The 12,095-nt window shown below is 42.1% G+C and overlaps 1 long non-coding RNA gene across 1 annotated transcript; it reads left to right on the forward strand.

Annotated features, from left to right (window-relative positions):
- Positions 1-7,598: 7,598 nt before the first annotated feature.
- Positions 7,599-9,429, forward strand: LOC115324314. The gene is made up of 2 exons (XR_003919296.4): positions 7,599-7,839; positions 9,248-9,429. It is a non-coding gene; the product is annotated as an uncharacterized LOC115324314 (long non-coding RNA).
- Positions 9,430-12,095: the final 2,666 nt, after the last annotated feature.

The raw sequence follows: 12,095 nt of genomic DNA on the forward strand, positions 1-12,095 counted from the left end.
TTTTTACCTCCCAGCTTTTTTTAACGTACAACGATTCCGCTACTAGGCTGCAAGCGCAAGCCATTCATTGAAGAATGAATCTCGGCTGCGCGAACTCTCGTTCAGCAGAAGCAGCTGCCAAACATAGAGCTACAAGCTCAGAATTCTCGCCTTCAAAAAAAAAAAAAAAATTGTCGGAAAAGCAACAACACTTAAATTAGCTGACAATTGTTTAGAGACATGTTGAGCTTGGTTAATTCCTGCGCAAATTGAGCAACGGGAACGACGGTGTACTTCTCTTGTTCCATTAAAAATGCCAGCACGCTGGCGTTACGCTGTAATTTTAATTCTTGTTGTCACATCAGGGCAGGGCCCAAAGTGGTCACAAAACAAATGAAATCGAAAGACGTCACCGGCAAACCTGTGATTTTACAAAAAGTAATGAGAGCGAGGTCTCTTCCCTTTAAAACTTTTAACCCCCCCGGTCTTACGTTGGCCCGCGACCTTTCCGGTGTGCGCTGTCTGGCCCCCACGGTCGAATGAGTTTGAGACTACTGCTGTAGCGCATGCAGTAGCTTCTATATATTTATGTGAGCGAGCTGGTGCTTCTCTCTGTGCCCTCCTTTGGATAACAGAAACGACACTACATTCCACCCTATCTCTTGTCTAACATGTTTGCGCTTTTTGCTTTTGTTGTGCTTTCAGATTTCTCACGTCCTATACCAAGAGAGCTTTGCTTTGTAAACAAGCAACGGAAAACAATAACCAAAAAGCTGTTGGAAAGAGAAGAACCTTGCGAGCCAGCTGAAGAAGCCTGTATTTCACTACCATTGAAAACAGATGCAGATGTTGATGAAATTGAGAAAAAGCTGGAAGCAAGCCAGGAGTTCTGCCTGCAACTGGTAAGATTAAATCAAGTTTCTAGAAAACGCATTTGTTCCTCTGTTGCACCTTAAAGGGGCCCTGAAGTCATATCTAAAGGTCATTTTTTTATATCTTATTCTTCAAAAGATATTAGTTATTACATATTTCAAGTTCTAAAATACAAAACCGCCTACCCACCTCAGGGAAATACAAAAGCACACATCTCTCTGGTGTACTGCATTCTCTAGACCAAGGAAGTTCCTAAAATCCATGCAGGTTCTAAACAAAGTTATTATAACTAGTTTTGAAAAGAGCATAAGCACACATCCTGAGGATACTCCGTTATATGGCTTCAGGGGAAGCCATCGCCTGCAATTAGACGACAAGCACTCCTAGTCCACCACAAGAAAGATCTCCTGGGAAATAGGCCGTGCAGGATTGTAACTTTGGGTTTGTTAGAATTCTTGGAACGCACAGATTGAGTTATCATCGTAAAAAGATGGTGTCAAAGATGACAGATTGAGTTATCATTGTAAAAAGACTGTGTCGAAGATGACTTCAATGCCCCCTTAAAGGACAACTCCGGTTAGTTTTGAAAATATCGGGATAATTGATGATTATACTTTGGGAAACACTAAAACACGGTTCTACGTCGTTTGTTTCCCAGAAAGTTCACTATTTTTATCTCAATCCTTATAAAGCGTAAATCCGATAGTGAAACCGAAACTTTAATTGCGGCTGCCTCTACTGGTTCCGTGTCGTCATCGACTGTTCGTACCACGTGGCCGCGTGGTACAAACATCTGCGCCAGCCCGCACAACGGGTTACAAGTATAGTCTGCTCCACGCAAATCCGACATCCACCGTCGCTGAGCTCAGATGAAGCAACGAGGAGAGTGCGGGCGCACAAAGGCACATGCGCGGTCCGGATCCTGTTTTGCTACTGGCGCCACCTAGTACAAAACAAACGAAACAATTATTCTGCGCGATGACGTTTGACTCAGCGTTTGGATGCGCTTTTTCGCCAATCTCATAAACTTTTAAGCGGTATTACGTCGCGATACTTGACGTGTGCTTGTTCTAGATGATACTGAAGAGTTAAATATGCTAAGATTTTATTGTTTTCTGATGACCAGAGTGTCGAACCGAAATTTTTATCGGTTCGGTTCCGGTTCGGGTTCACGGCTTTCGGTTCGGTTCCGGTTCAGGTCCGGGGAGCAAAAAATAACGGTTCAAACCGGTTCGAACCGGTTCGAACCGGTTTGAACCGCTAAATTGAAAATATATTTGTCGCGTTGTTCTGGAAATATACACTATTTACGCCGTGAATCGGTGCACGGACGATCGAAGAAACTATATAGTTTCTTCGATCGTCCGTGCAATTTACTTTTGTTTTTAGGTACCAAAAATATTAAATTCAGTTATTTAATTTTGACGCAAGAGTAGAAAGCAATCTATATTAACATACATACCGTCGTGTTCATACGACTCCACATACCTTTGTTTACCAGTAACATATAAATTACCTGAATAAAAATGTTTAAGTACAAAAGTAAAGAGTTGAGCTGGTTGGTACATACCGGTAAATAGATCAGCTTCAAATTTAGAACTATACTGTATTTTATTGTGCTTTCTTCGTGTTTAAGTGAAATTCTAAAGTTCAAGCTGATCTATTTATACGGTATAAAATGTTGTCGCAAAGTGTGGTAGGTCGCCTAAGATACACGTGATTAATACAACTTTGTGTCGCAGTGTTAAAAATGAAATCGTGATTGTGTCCTTGAACTAAGGAATTATTACATCACATAAAATTATGAAATGAGCACCTCGTGCTCATGCTAATTATGAAATAAGGTTCACGAAATACACTTCACAATATATATGTATATGATGAAATAACTGAGCTAAAAGTAATGAAAGTTTCAGAATGTAACAAAATTTTAGGATAATTCCTTCCAGACTATTTTTTATAGAAACACCGAGCGGCAGTCCAAATGCTTGTTGTTCTAACCAAACGTTGTTTACACTCAGCACCGCATGCATGCCACTAATCACGCAGCAAGAAAAAATCGGAATTGTTCACTCTAATCTATACGCACCTTCGCACTCAGATCGAATCTGGCCCAAAATAGCGCTTGCCCAAGTGAAAAGTTTCTTATGCAGAATAAGCTGGCATAGCCTGGCTGGTAAGGTTTGTTCTTGACAAGATGCCGGTCAATTTAATTTGCAAATGAACATCACCTTTGCTAACTGAAGATTTTAACTCGATAGCGTTAAGGAGCTCATGTCGCGGAAAAGCCGATGTCGGTGGCGTGCCAGAAAAATCCTGATTGGTCATTAGGTTCATGACGTCAGAGCTACATAGCCTCGCGCAAAAATTTCAAGTAACCCACAATGCTCACTTGAAACGTGACATCACGCGTGGATTGAGAGTGATTAAAACATGGCATGTAATGCGAATTAAAGGTCGCCGTATGTCTCAAATGATTTCACTTTTGAAAGTAATTATTTTGCCTTAAAGAAATAAAAATTACATATTTTATGCGAAATTCAATCCCGCGACCCTTTAGTTGCGAGTCAGACGCTTTTCACTAGGAACGGCGCGAGCGTCTGGCACGACAAAAACGTGCTTTTTGGTCAGAGCGTTTCTGCAAGCAAAGTAGTTTCCGGAGTCACGCTTTTTGGTCTGCGCCAAATTGCACGGAAGAGGAGCCTTTACAACACAGTATGTTTTTAAAACTCCCCCCCTCCCCCCCCCCCCACACACACAAACACACAAGCACTTCTTTATAGAGCGGAGTTTCCCCAGTGTCGTGTCAGTCAGCAAACAAATGACACTAAACTCTGGACAGCTAAGGCCATCTATAAACGACGACCGCAACCAGACAACCGGCTTGCCGCTTGTCTGGTTGCCGCCGTCGCGCATAGATGGCGGCAACCTCTCTAGCCTTTCCACTACGGCTTGCCGACTTGCGGCCGGCCATTACTTCATTTACACCATACTTCAGCTTCGCTGCTCTTCCTTCTTCAACCGAGTGGAAAGGCTGAAAGTATTCCTGAGGAATTGCCTCCTTCGTTGGTGCGTGTTCATTTGACAATTTTATTTGACACTTGTTAACCACAACCCTTCTTTGTTTTTATTTTGCACCCCGTGAAGCTTAAATGGGTCATAAAACGACTTCAGGTTGGAATGTGCATGACTTTTCCGAGGCGTAGTGGTCCCCTGCCCAAGTGTACTCGTACAGGCCGCCACTGATTCAGAACCTTCTTTGTCGTGGTGAAATTGCGAGGATTAAATGAAACTATTTCTTTTAGTCTTGCCGTCCCAAAGATTGATGTCGCAATTGTAGGATCAAAACCACCCGCCTGACCACAGTCGAGCGCGGCTAATGAATTGGACAGGAGGACTGCGTGAGCACCGTACATCCCCTCGTAACAATCAATGTCTTGGCAGACACTTGGATAGTGGCTCGTGTCCAACCACTGCGGTGATGAGAATAGCCGGATTCTAACAATGCCTGGAGCCTGAGCACGCGTTTTCTTCCTTTAAAACCCCAGCGGATTAATAGGATTAACGTTGGCGGCATAAGATAGGCACCAGGTCACATGGCCGCTTCTGGCTCTGAGTTGAGGGGATGAACGATGCTCATATTTCTCGAATTTTTTGGCGACTGCCATTGCCTAGAAAAAATAGCAAAGCCAAGCTCAAGCAGTTATTAACGTTAGAGAGTGATCCTGAGTAGTATTTAGTGATGTATAGAAATATTTTTATAGCTCCTTTAAGCAAGGTACAGAGGGAGACGAAACTTGGGCAATAAATTGAGAACAACGCTCGTGTGAGACTTACAGCGACTGCCAACGTTCGGCTGTCTCTCTGAGGTCACTAAAATATACTTTTTTATTTTTTTCCGTACACACGTGTAGTTCTATGTAACGTCATATTAATAAGTCGTATTTAGTAATTTCAGTACTTCTATTCTCAGGGACATCTTCCGGATGCAGTTCAGCAACAACGAAAAAATATTTGGGTGCCTAAATAATGTAAAATGGGTCTTGCAACATTTTTTCATGTACTTTCAATAAATAGTGTTAAGAAATAACCCCTAACGTTGATAGCTTGCGGAAACATCCCTTAGTTTTCCCCTAAAAGCAGATGCAGAAAAAATAAAGGAAAGACAGCTGTCGATATCTCCTCAACTCGCAATTTGAACAAGCGGCCGCGTGATCTGATACCGCCAGTGTTCATCACAGTCATGCTCTAGGCGGCTAGGGTTTGGAAAGCGAAATCTTGGGCTGGGAGCTTCAGGTATTGTTAGAGTTGGGCTACTATCATATGTAATTGACATGAGCCGTTACTTGAATGTTTAGCGGTGCTGATTGCCATGAACCCGAGCACTCGACTAGAGGTTATGAAAATCGCTTACGCCACGGTGTCACGTGAGGCTCGGTGTGAAATCGTGACGTCATGTTACGTCATGCTGTCAACAATGTTAAAACATTTAGTGACTTCCTCAAATTAAATCGAGTTGACGCAGTGAGTAACGTGACTTCACGAGGTCACGTGACAACATGTATGGACACCATGACGTCACGTGACAACGTGACACATGGTTAATCATAGTGCCATGAAAACCCACAACTTACCACACTTTTCAGTTCTCTATATGACGATTTGATTCATAGATAGAAATACAGCCGCCAATGTTTTATTCCCATATGTTGATTTTGTGGTACTAACAGAAAAGAAAAAAAAAGAAATATTACCTTGAACCGTTTTGAACCGGTTACCGTTATATTTTTTTTCGGTTCGGTTCCGGTTCAGTTCCAACATGGCGGCAGAAATTTCGGTTCGGTTCAGTTCCGGTTCGGCTAAAAATAACGGTTCAGTTCCGGTTTTCGGTTCGGTTCGGTTCCGGTTCGACACCCTGCTGATGACATCAAGCTATATTCATCAGTTCGTGACATTGGGGGACTGTTCATTATTGCAACAAGATATAAATTTCGTGTCAACGTGGTGCTCATCTAGTAATTTGTTTTTCAATCCACAAAAGACGAAAATTATTTCATTGTACACAAAGCGCGATCAGGTTGGTTTTCAATACACACTACCGTGTGTAACGGTCATACAGAGTGTTGCTACTGTGCGTTACCTTGGCGTTGTTGTTGATAGCCGGCTCACTTTTAAAGAACGAGTCACTTCGATAGTGGGTACTTCCCTACGTACACTGGGGCTAATTCCACGAATGACGCATACTTTTTAGCTTTACATGTTTGATCCATTTATTTTGTTCCTTGGTTTGTTAATGACTTGAATGTCTTCTAGTCAGAGCAACGAAATTCAGCGAGTTCAGAAGCGCCTGGTGTGAACAGCTTATGACAGATACTTTCAACATTGTTAATATAATTATGAATCACTTGTGAACTATTTCGGCTTAAATCGTACCATTCGTGATGCGCGTTTTTACATGAAGTGACTTCTGGCCGGACTGATAGCAATTACTCTTATCATCCGTGAACTTTCACGTACCGACGCGAAGTAGTAGAGTGATTTTACCCTTTTACCCTAATACCCCATATGATTCCTCACCCATGTCTAGAATTACGCACTTGTATAATAAACTTCATGATGGGGATCTGAACATATATGCACATACATAATTTCTTATCAACGCTAAAAAGATTGTAACCTCTATATATACTTTGTTTTTTAGTGATGGGCTTTGTTTCGCTTTCAGCATGCCATATACTCATTCTAGAGACCTCTGATGTTGCTGTATTTTGTTTGCTCACTTAGCTGCGTTTTTAAGGTGACGATTACTTTTGTTCATGTTGCTGTGTTTTCTGTTTGTTTGTTTTTTAGTGTGAAGCTAATTTTTTGTTTATAGTGTACCAATAACAAGGTCTTTGCAGTTGTTTTTGGACACTAGCACAAAATAAAGTATTATATTATTATTATTATTTCTGGAAATGTGCCTCTCCAAAGAATTAAAACAACCCTCACTCTAAAACATGCCAACAGCAACATGACAAGAAATTTCAACAAATTCTCTTAAATTGTAAATCGTCTTCATGTATTATACAGGGTGTCAACTAATCTGGAAAACCTGGGATGGTCAGGGAATTTTGAACCATATGGAAAAGTCAAGGAAATTTTAGTAAAGAGCTAAATCAGGGAAAATGGCACATGGAAGTGGTATGGCGGTGTGCAACGAAACCCAACTGTCGTGCAGCAGCGTGTCTGCACTGAGTAATGTTGCCAGAAATGTCACTAGGCAGATAAAGCAACCATCCATTAAAAGGGATGAGCCACTTGGGCTCCATAATTTAGCAACTATGGCGAACATAGGACCAATAGCAGGTCAGAGTACTTCGGTCGTAGAAGCACTCCTTCGAGAGAAACACCGGTCAGGGAATTTGAAACAAGTAATTCGATAGGCACATTCAAGCAAATTCTGATGTTGTGCACTGCACGTCACAGTTAGCACAGACAAGCAATGGGCTGTCTTTTTCTTTGTTTCAATTATGTAACTGATACGTGCCATCAGAATTGCTAGTGTGGGGGAAAGTGCTAAATTTGAGCTCCAGCTTAAAGTACTATTTGGGGCGCATCAATATCCTGTATGAGCAAAATGCAATGAAAAAGTGCTAATTTCGTGTTCGCACTAGCAGTGTCATGCAGTGTGCATGGGCAGGCCGGGCAAAATGAATCGGCACAGCCTATGTCGGTAGTCATTAACAAAAGGGTTACCTATCATTTAATCTGGTCAGAACACTCATATATTCACCCATGTCTATTTGTAGTGGTGGTAGGCTTTCATATCTCCCGTGATCATTGCACCAGGGTAACGGACTTGGTTATGATTTTCATATTTTCTCCATTTACAGAAGCAGTCAGACTGATAAAAGGCCTGAGTGGTGCAACGCTTGAAGAAATTGAAGCAGGAGCCAAGGGTTGGCTGAAGAACTGCCGAGCATGCGTAAATAGCGCCACAAAAAGGTATGGTACTTAAGCATTATTTCATCTAAACATTTTCCCTTTTCCATCTGACTGAGAAGTGGCAAATTGAAAACATACTTAAAACTAACTTAATAATACAAGCCTTGTATAATTATGACTATGAAACTTAATGTATAGCACTGACTGAAAATTCGGGTACCGTACACCTCGTTGCTCAAATTTTCGGAAGTTTTTTTTTTCCATTTATGCTTACAAACAGTCGCCGTATGCTTCATTGCAAGCATTTTGGTTGTTTGGTCTCGTAGCCTCGAATCCCCGTCTTACGCATGAGAAAGCTAGACCGGGCCACGGTCAGATATTCCAGTTCCACTATATCCAACATAGCCGCCATCTGGGGGCCATACTTCTGAATCTTCTCGTGTTTGCATTTCCCTACCGCGACCAGGAGAAGAACTACTGTCCACCATTCTTCCCGTGCTCTTCGAGCGAGTTTATTTGGCAGATAGGTGCTGCAGTAAAGCGAGCTTGGTCAGCTGAATGTAGCCTCCAAATCATACCAGCTTTATCTTTACTGTATGCGGCAGCAATGGCCTCAGCAACGCTTGGCACTGCGATCATCCAAACATGTGGAAAGCGACCAGTATGAAGTGGAAGTTGCATGAGAACTTAATATTGGCATCAAACAAGTGGAAAGTGGGCAATACCATGCAAAGGTGGCATGGAATTTTTTCATTTAAGTTAAAGACCGACGACCAGTTCGCTCTTTCCACTTTTCACCCGCTTCCTCCTCTCTCTCCTACCCTTTCCACCTATGCCCGCTCCTCTTGGTCCCTTCTTTCCATCCTTCGCTTCCCTCGCTTGAAGGCGTGGAGAGGAGGGTCTTCTGCCTTGCAGAATCTCGAGTCTGGTTGTCGGCTTTTAAAATAGCTTTTTTAGACTGCTTTTTCGGGTTGCCTTCGAGTCCGGAAAATTGGTCGGCATTTGCATTTAAACATCATAGAGTCACTTTGTTGGCATACTATTGCAAATAATTGCTTTGTAGATTGCTCCTTGTTTTTTTTACCTTGTTTTGCAAAAAACAAAGTACTAGTTCATGTTGGTCTTGTGGTGTACTTTGGCATGGTGTACTTTGGCTAGCAGAATCATTCTCAAATCTTAAAAAGTGGTTTTCTGGACTTCTCTTCTATAGCAAACTTCAGTCATTTTTGGGCTGCTTTGAAATTTCGCAGGAAACTTCTAGCAGTCTCATACAAAATTTGTTTCTGAAATTAGCTTTACATCCGAAAAATCTTGAAAATTCCTGATAGGCAGCAAAACATAGGGTATTTACAATGGGCACATTATGGGTACATTATACAATGCATGCTTAGACACTTGATACCTTTATAAAACTGGGAACAATAGGGAATATTAAACTCATAAAAATTTACTTTTCGCTTCATTGCAGGAAGCTTCCACGAGTCTGAGAGTTAAGAAACTCCCATGAGTCAGCTGGAAACTTCCACAAGTCATCTGGATTGCAAGCCATTATTTCATTTCTTATTGTTCTAAAACTAATAAGCAGTGCATTGAAAGCTTCAATTATATTTACGTACCTATTTTACTAATAAACATGTTTTTACAGTTCTTGAACAGGAGAAAAATCATTTGCTTACTGGTGCGGAGCTATGGCTGTGTCACTTGAGAGCTTGCGATTGACAGGTGTTCAATATGTGGTGTACTTACAGACATGCAATAGCTGTGCTTTGCTATGTTAACCATGTCATTTTATTCACACCAGCTTGGTGCAAAGGCCTATTTTTGCAACAGCGCTCGACTATATTGCAAAGACTTGACTCAAGAGACGGAAAGCCGCTAAGGCAACTAATAAGTGTTGCAATTCTTGATTGCCATGGTAAGTCATGGTTGTATCTTGACGTTAGCCCCCTCACATAGTCAGTCGCTGCAGTACGAATCGGCTTCAGTACTCGTCCTTACCACTATATAAGAAGTTTAGCTATTCAAAGCCTTATGGCTTTTTGGGAATAAAATATCCAGGCCGTAACTAGGTGTCCTGTAATTGTTTTCAAGTCGTCTATGGTAGATTTTGCAAGGCATCTTGCAGCCCAAGGAGTGGGCGTTATGCCGGCTAGAAGACGGCTACAGGACGTTTCAAGACGTCCGGTCTATATAATATCTTGCCAAGATGTCCACAAAACGTCTTGTAGACCTTGCCAAGACAAATTTTAAGACATTTTTTGTGTAGGCCACAATGATGGTGCATGAGGTGGGAAAAGGATGGCTAAAAGACATCTTATATGCCTTTTAAAGATGTTAAATACACTTATCTAGAGGTGCTGTAGTCGCCTTCAAGAGTTCTTCAAGACATCTTGCAAGACGTCTTGTAGCCCAAGAAAGACTGGGCATTACCCCGACTAGAAGACGGCTACAAGACATCTTGGGCTATATAACGTCTTGCCAGGATGTCTACAAAACGTCTCGTAGACCTTGCCAAGACAAATTTTAAGACATTTTGTTTTGTAAGCCAAAATAATGGTGCATGAGCAAAGAAAAAGATGGCTAAAAGACATCTTATATCCCTTTTTAAGATGTCCAATAGACCTATCTAGAGGCCCTGTAGTCGTCTTCCCTATTGAAAATTCCATCAAGATACGTAATTTGGGACACTGACTGCCAGTCAGCAGCCTTGATGGAACGTGATGGACCATCAGACGTCATCTGATGGTCCATCAGATGACGTCTGACTGCCACTGCCAAGGGATTTTCATCAACAACGGCAGCATTTATAGAAGAGTAAAGCTATACGCACTCATAAATATCGCCAAATGCCCCGATAAAACAAAATGTTCGAGAAAAAAAAAGAAAAAAAAAGCAAGACCACCGCGGATCGAACCCGCGACCACTTGCGTACAAATCGGATACCTTAACCCCTATGCTGCGCCGTTGGTTAGAAAACTCGATTTCACCATTCGTTTCATACGAGATGCTTCGGTGGGAAATGCAGCTAAGACTTCAGCATGTTATGCAAAGCGCTCGTACATCACTCGCCGTACTTCAGTTCTACTCACCTGCCATTTAGAGTACTTTCGCGCCGTAGAACGATCCTTTTGTTCGCGCGTCTCCGGCCCAGTAGACCTGGTACACCTTGTCTTCGACTACACCGCTAAAGTCCCTTACATCGTCGGAACTCACAAGAGGCTGGGTCTTGTCGAGTAGAAATTCTACTAAAACATAAGACATTGTAGAGCCCGGGCAGGATCGACAGGTTGGAGCCAGCGGGCAAACAAAACGAGTCGAGAGCGATCGTTCATGAAAGCTCGGCGAAGATATGGGCGAAGCGAAGTGCGAAGTGTCATGTTCGGCGCTTCGGTGGGCTTCTGATGAAGGTTGTCGGTCGGTTGCGTGTCATATTTCTAATGTCAGCGGTTTTATGGGCTCACGTCCCGAAATCGTTTTCTCGTGCATAGATTACTTTTTGTATTCATAGATTTGACGAAATAGTGGTATCCGAACGAACTTTACGTCCTTTGACCGTACGTCTGTCTGCAGGTCAAAGCTTTCTGACGTACAGTCAGAGACAATCGATGTACAGTCAGAATCACCACCAGGACATCCTGATGGCATTTCGCGGCGGCCGACTGCCAGCAGAAAACCATCAGAAAGCCGACAAGCGGGGTCTGACTGGAGTTTGACTGTCGGTCAGAGTAACTTGTTGGCCAATCAGACATGCTTGACGTACAGTCAGGCACAGTCAGCAGTCCACTAGAAAACATTGACTGCCAAACAGCGTTACATTGATGGATTTTTCCTTCGGGAAGGTCTTCTATCTCTGTACCTAAAAAACAACTAGACTGGTATCATCGGCATAATGATAAAGCATCGGGCTTTGCTGATATTAACAATATCGTTAATCTAAAGATTAAATAACAACGGACCTAAAATGCTACCTTGCGGTACTCCAGCTCTAATGGGTTGGACAGAAGAACTGTGTCCATTTATTACGACAGTTCTGAAGAAATTTAAAGTACGATTGTAAAAGATTTAAAGATACACCGCGAATTCCATAGCTTTCGAGCTTCTTTATTAAGGTAGTATGGTCAATACGGTCGACCGCCTTCAAAAAATCAATGAAGACACCAAATGTTAACTGTTTTTCTTCAAATGACTATAAAATAACTCCTGCTCTAGCGAGGCAAACTCCGTTGATCGACCTCTGCGAAAGCCGTACTGTGAGTCAGAAATTAATGAAAATTAAGTGCCGAAACTTGTTACTTTATTGTGAATAATCTTTTCAA

The sequence above is a fragment of the Ixodes scapularis genome, unplaced genomic scaffold, assembly GCF_016920785.2.
Source record: "Ixodes scapularis isolate PalLabHiFi unplaced genomic scaffold, ASM1692078v2 PGA_scaffold8__174_contigs__length_109621045, whole genome shotgun sequence".
NCBI classification, from domain to species: Eukaryota; Metazoa; Arthropoda; class Arachnida; order Ixodida; family Ixodidae; genus Ixodes; species Ixodes scapularis.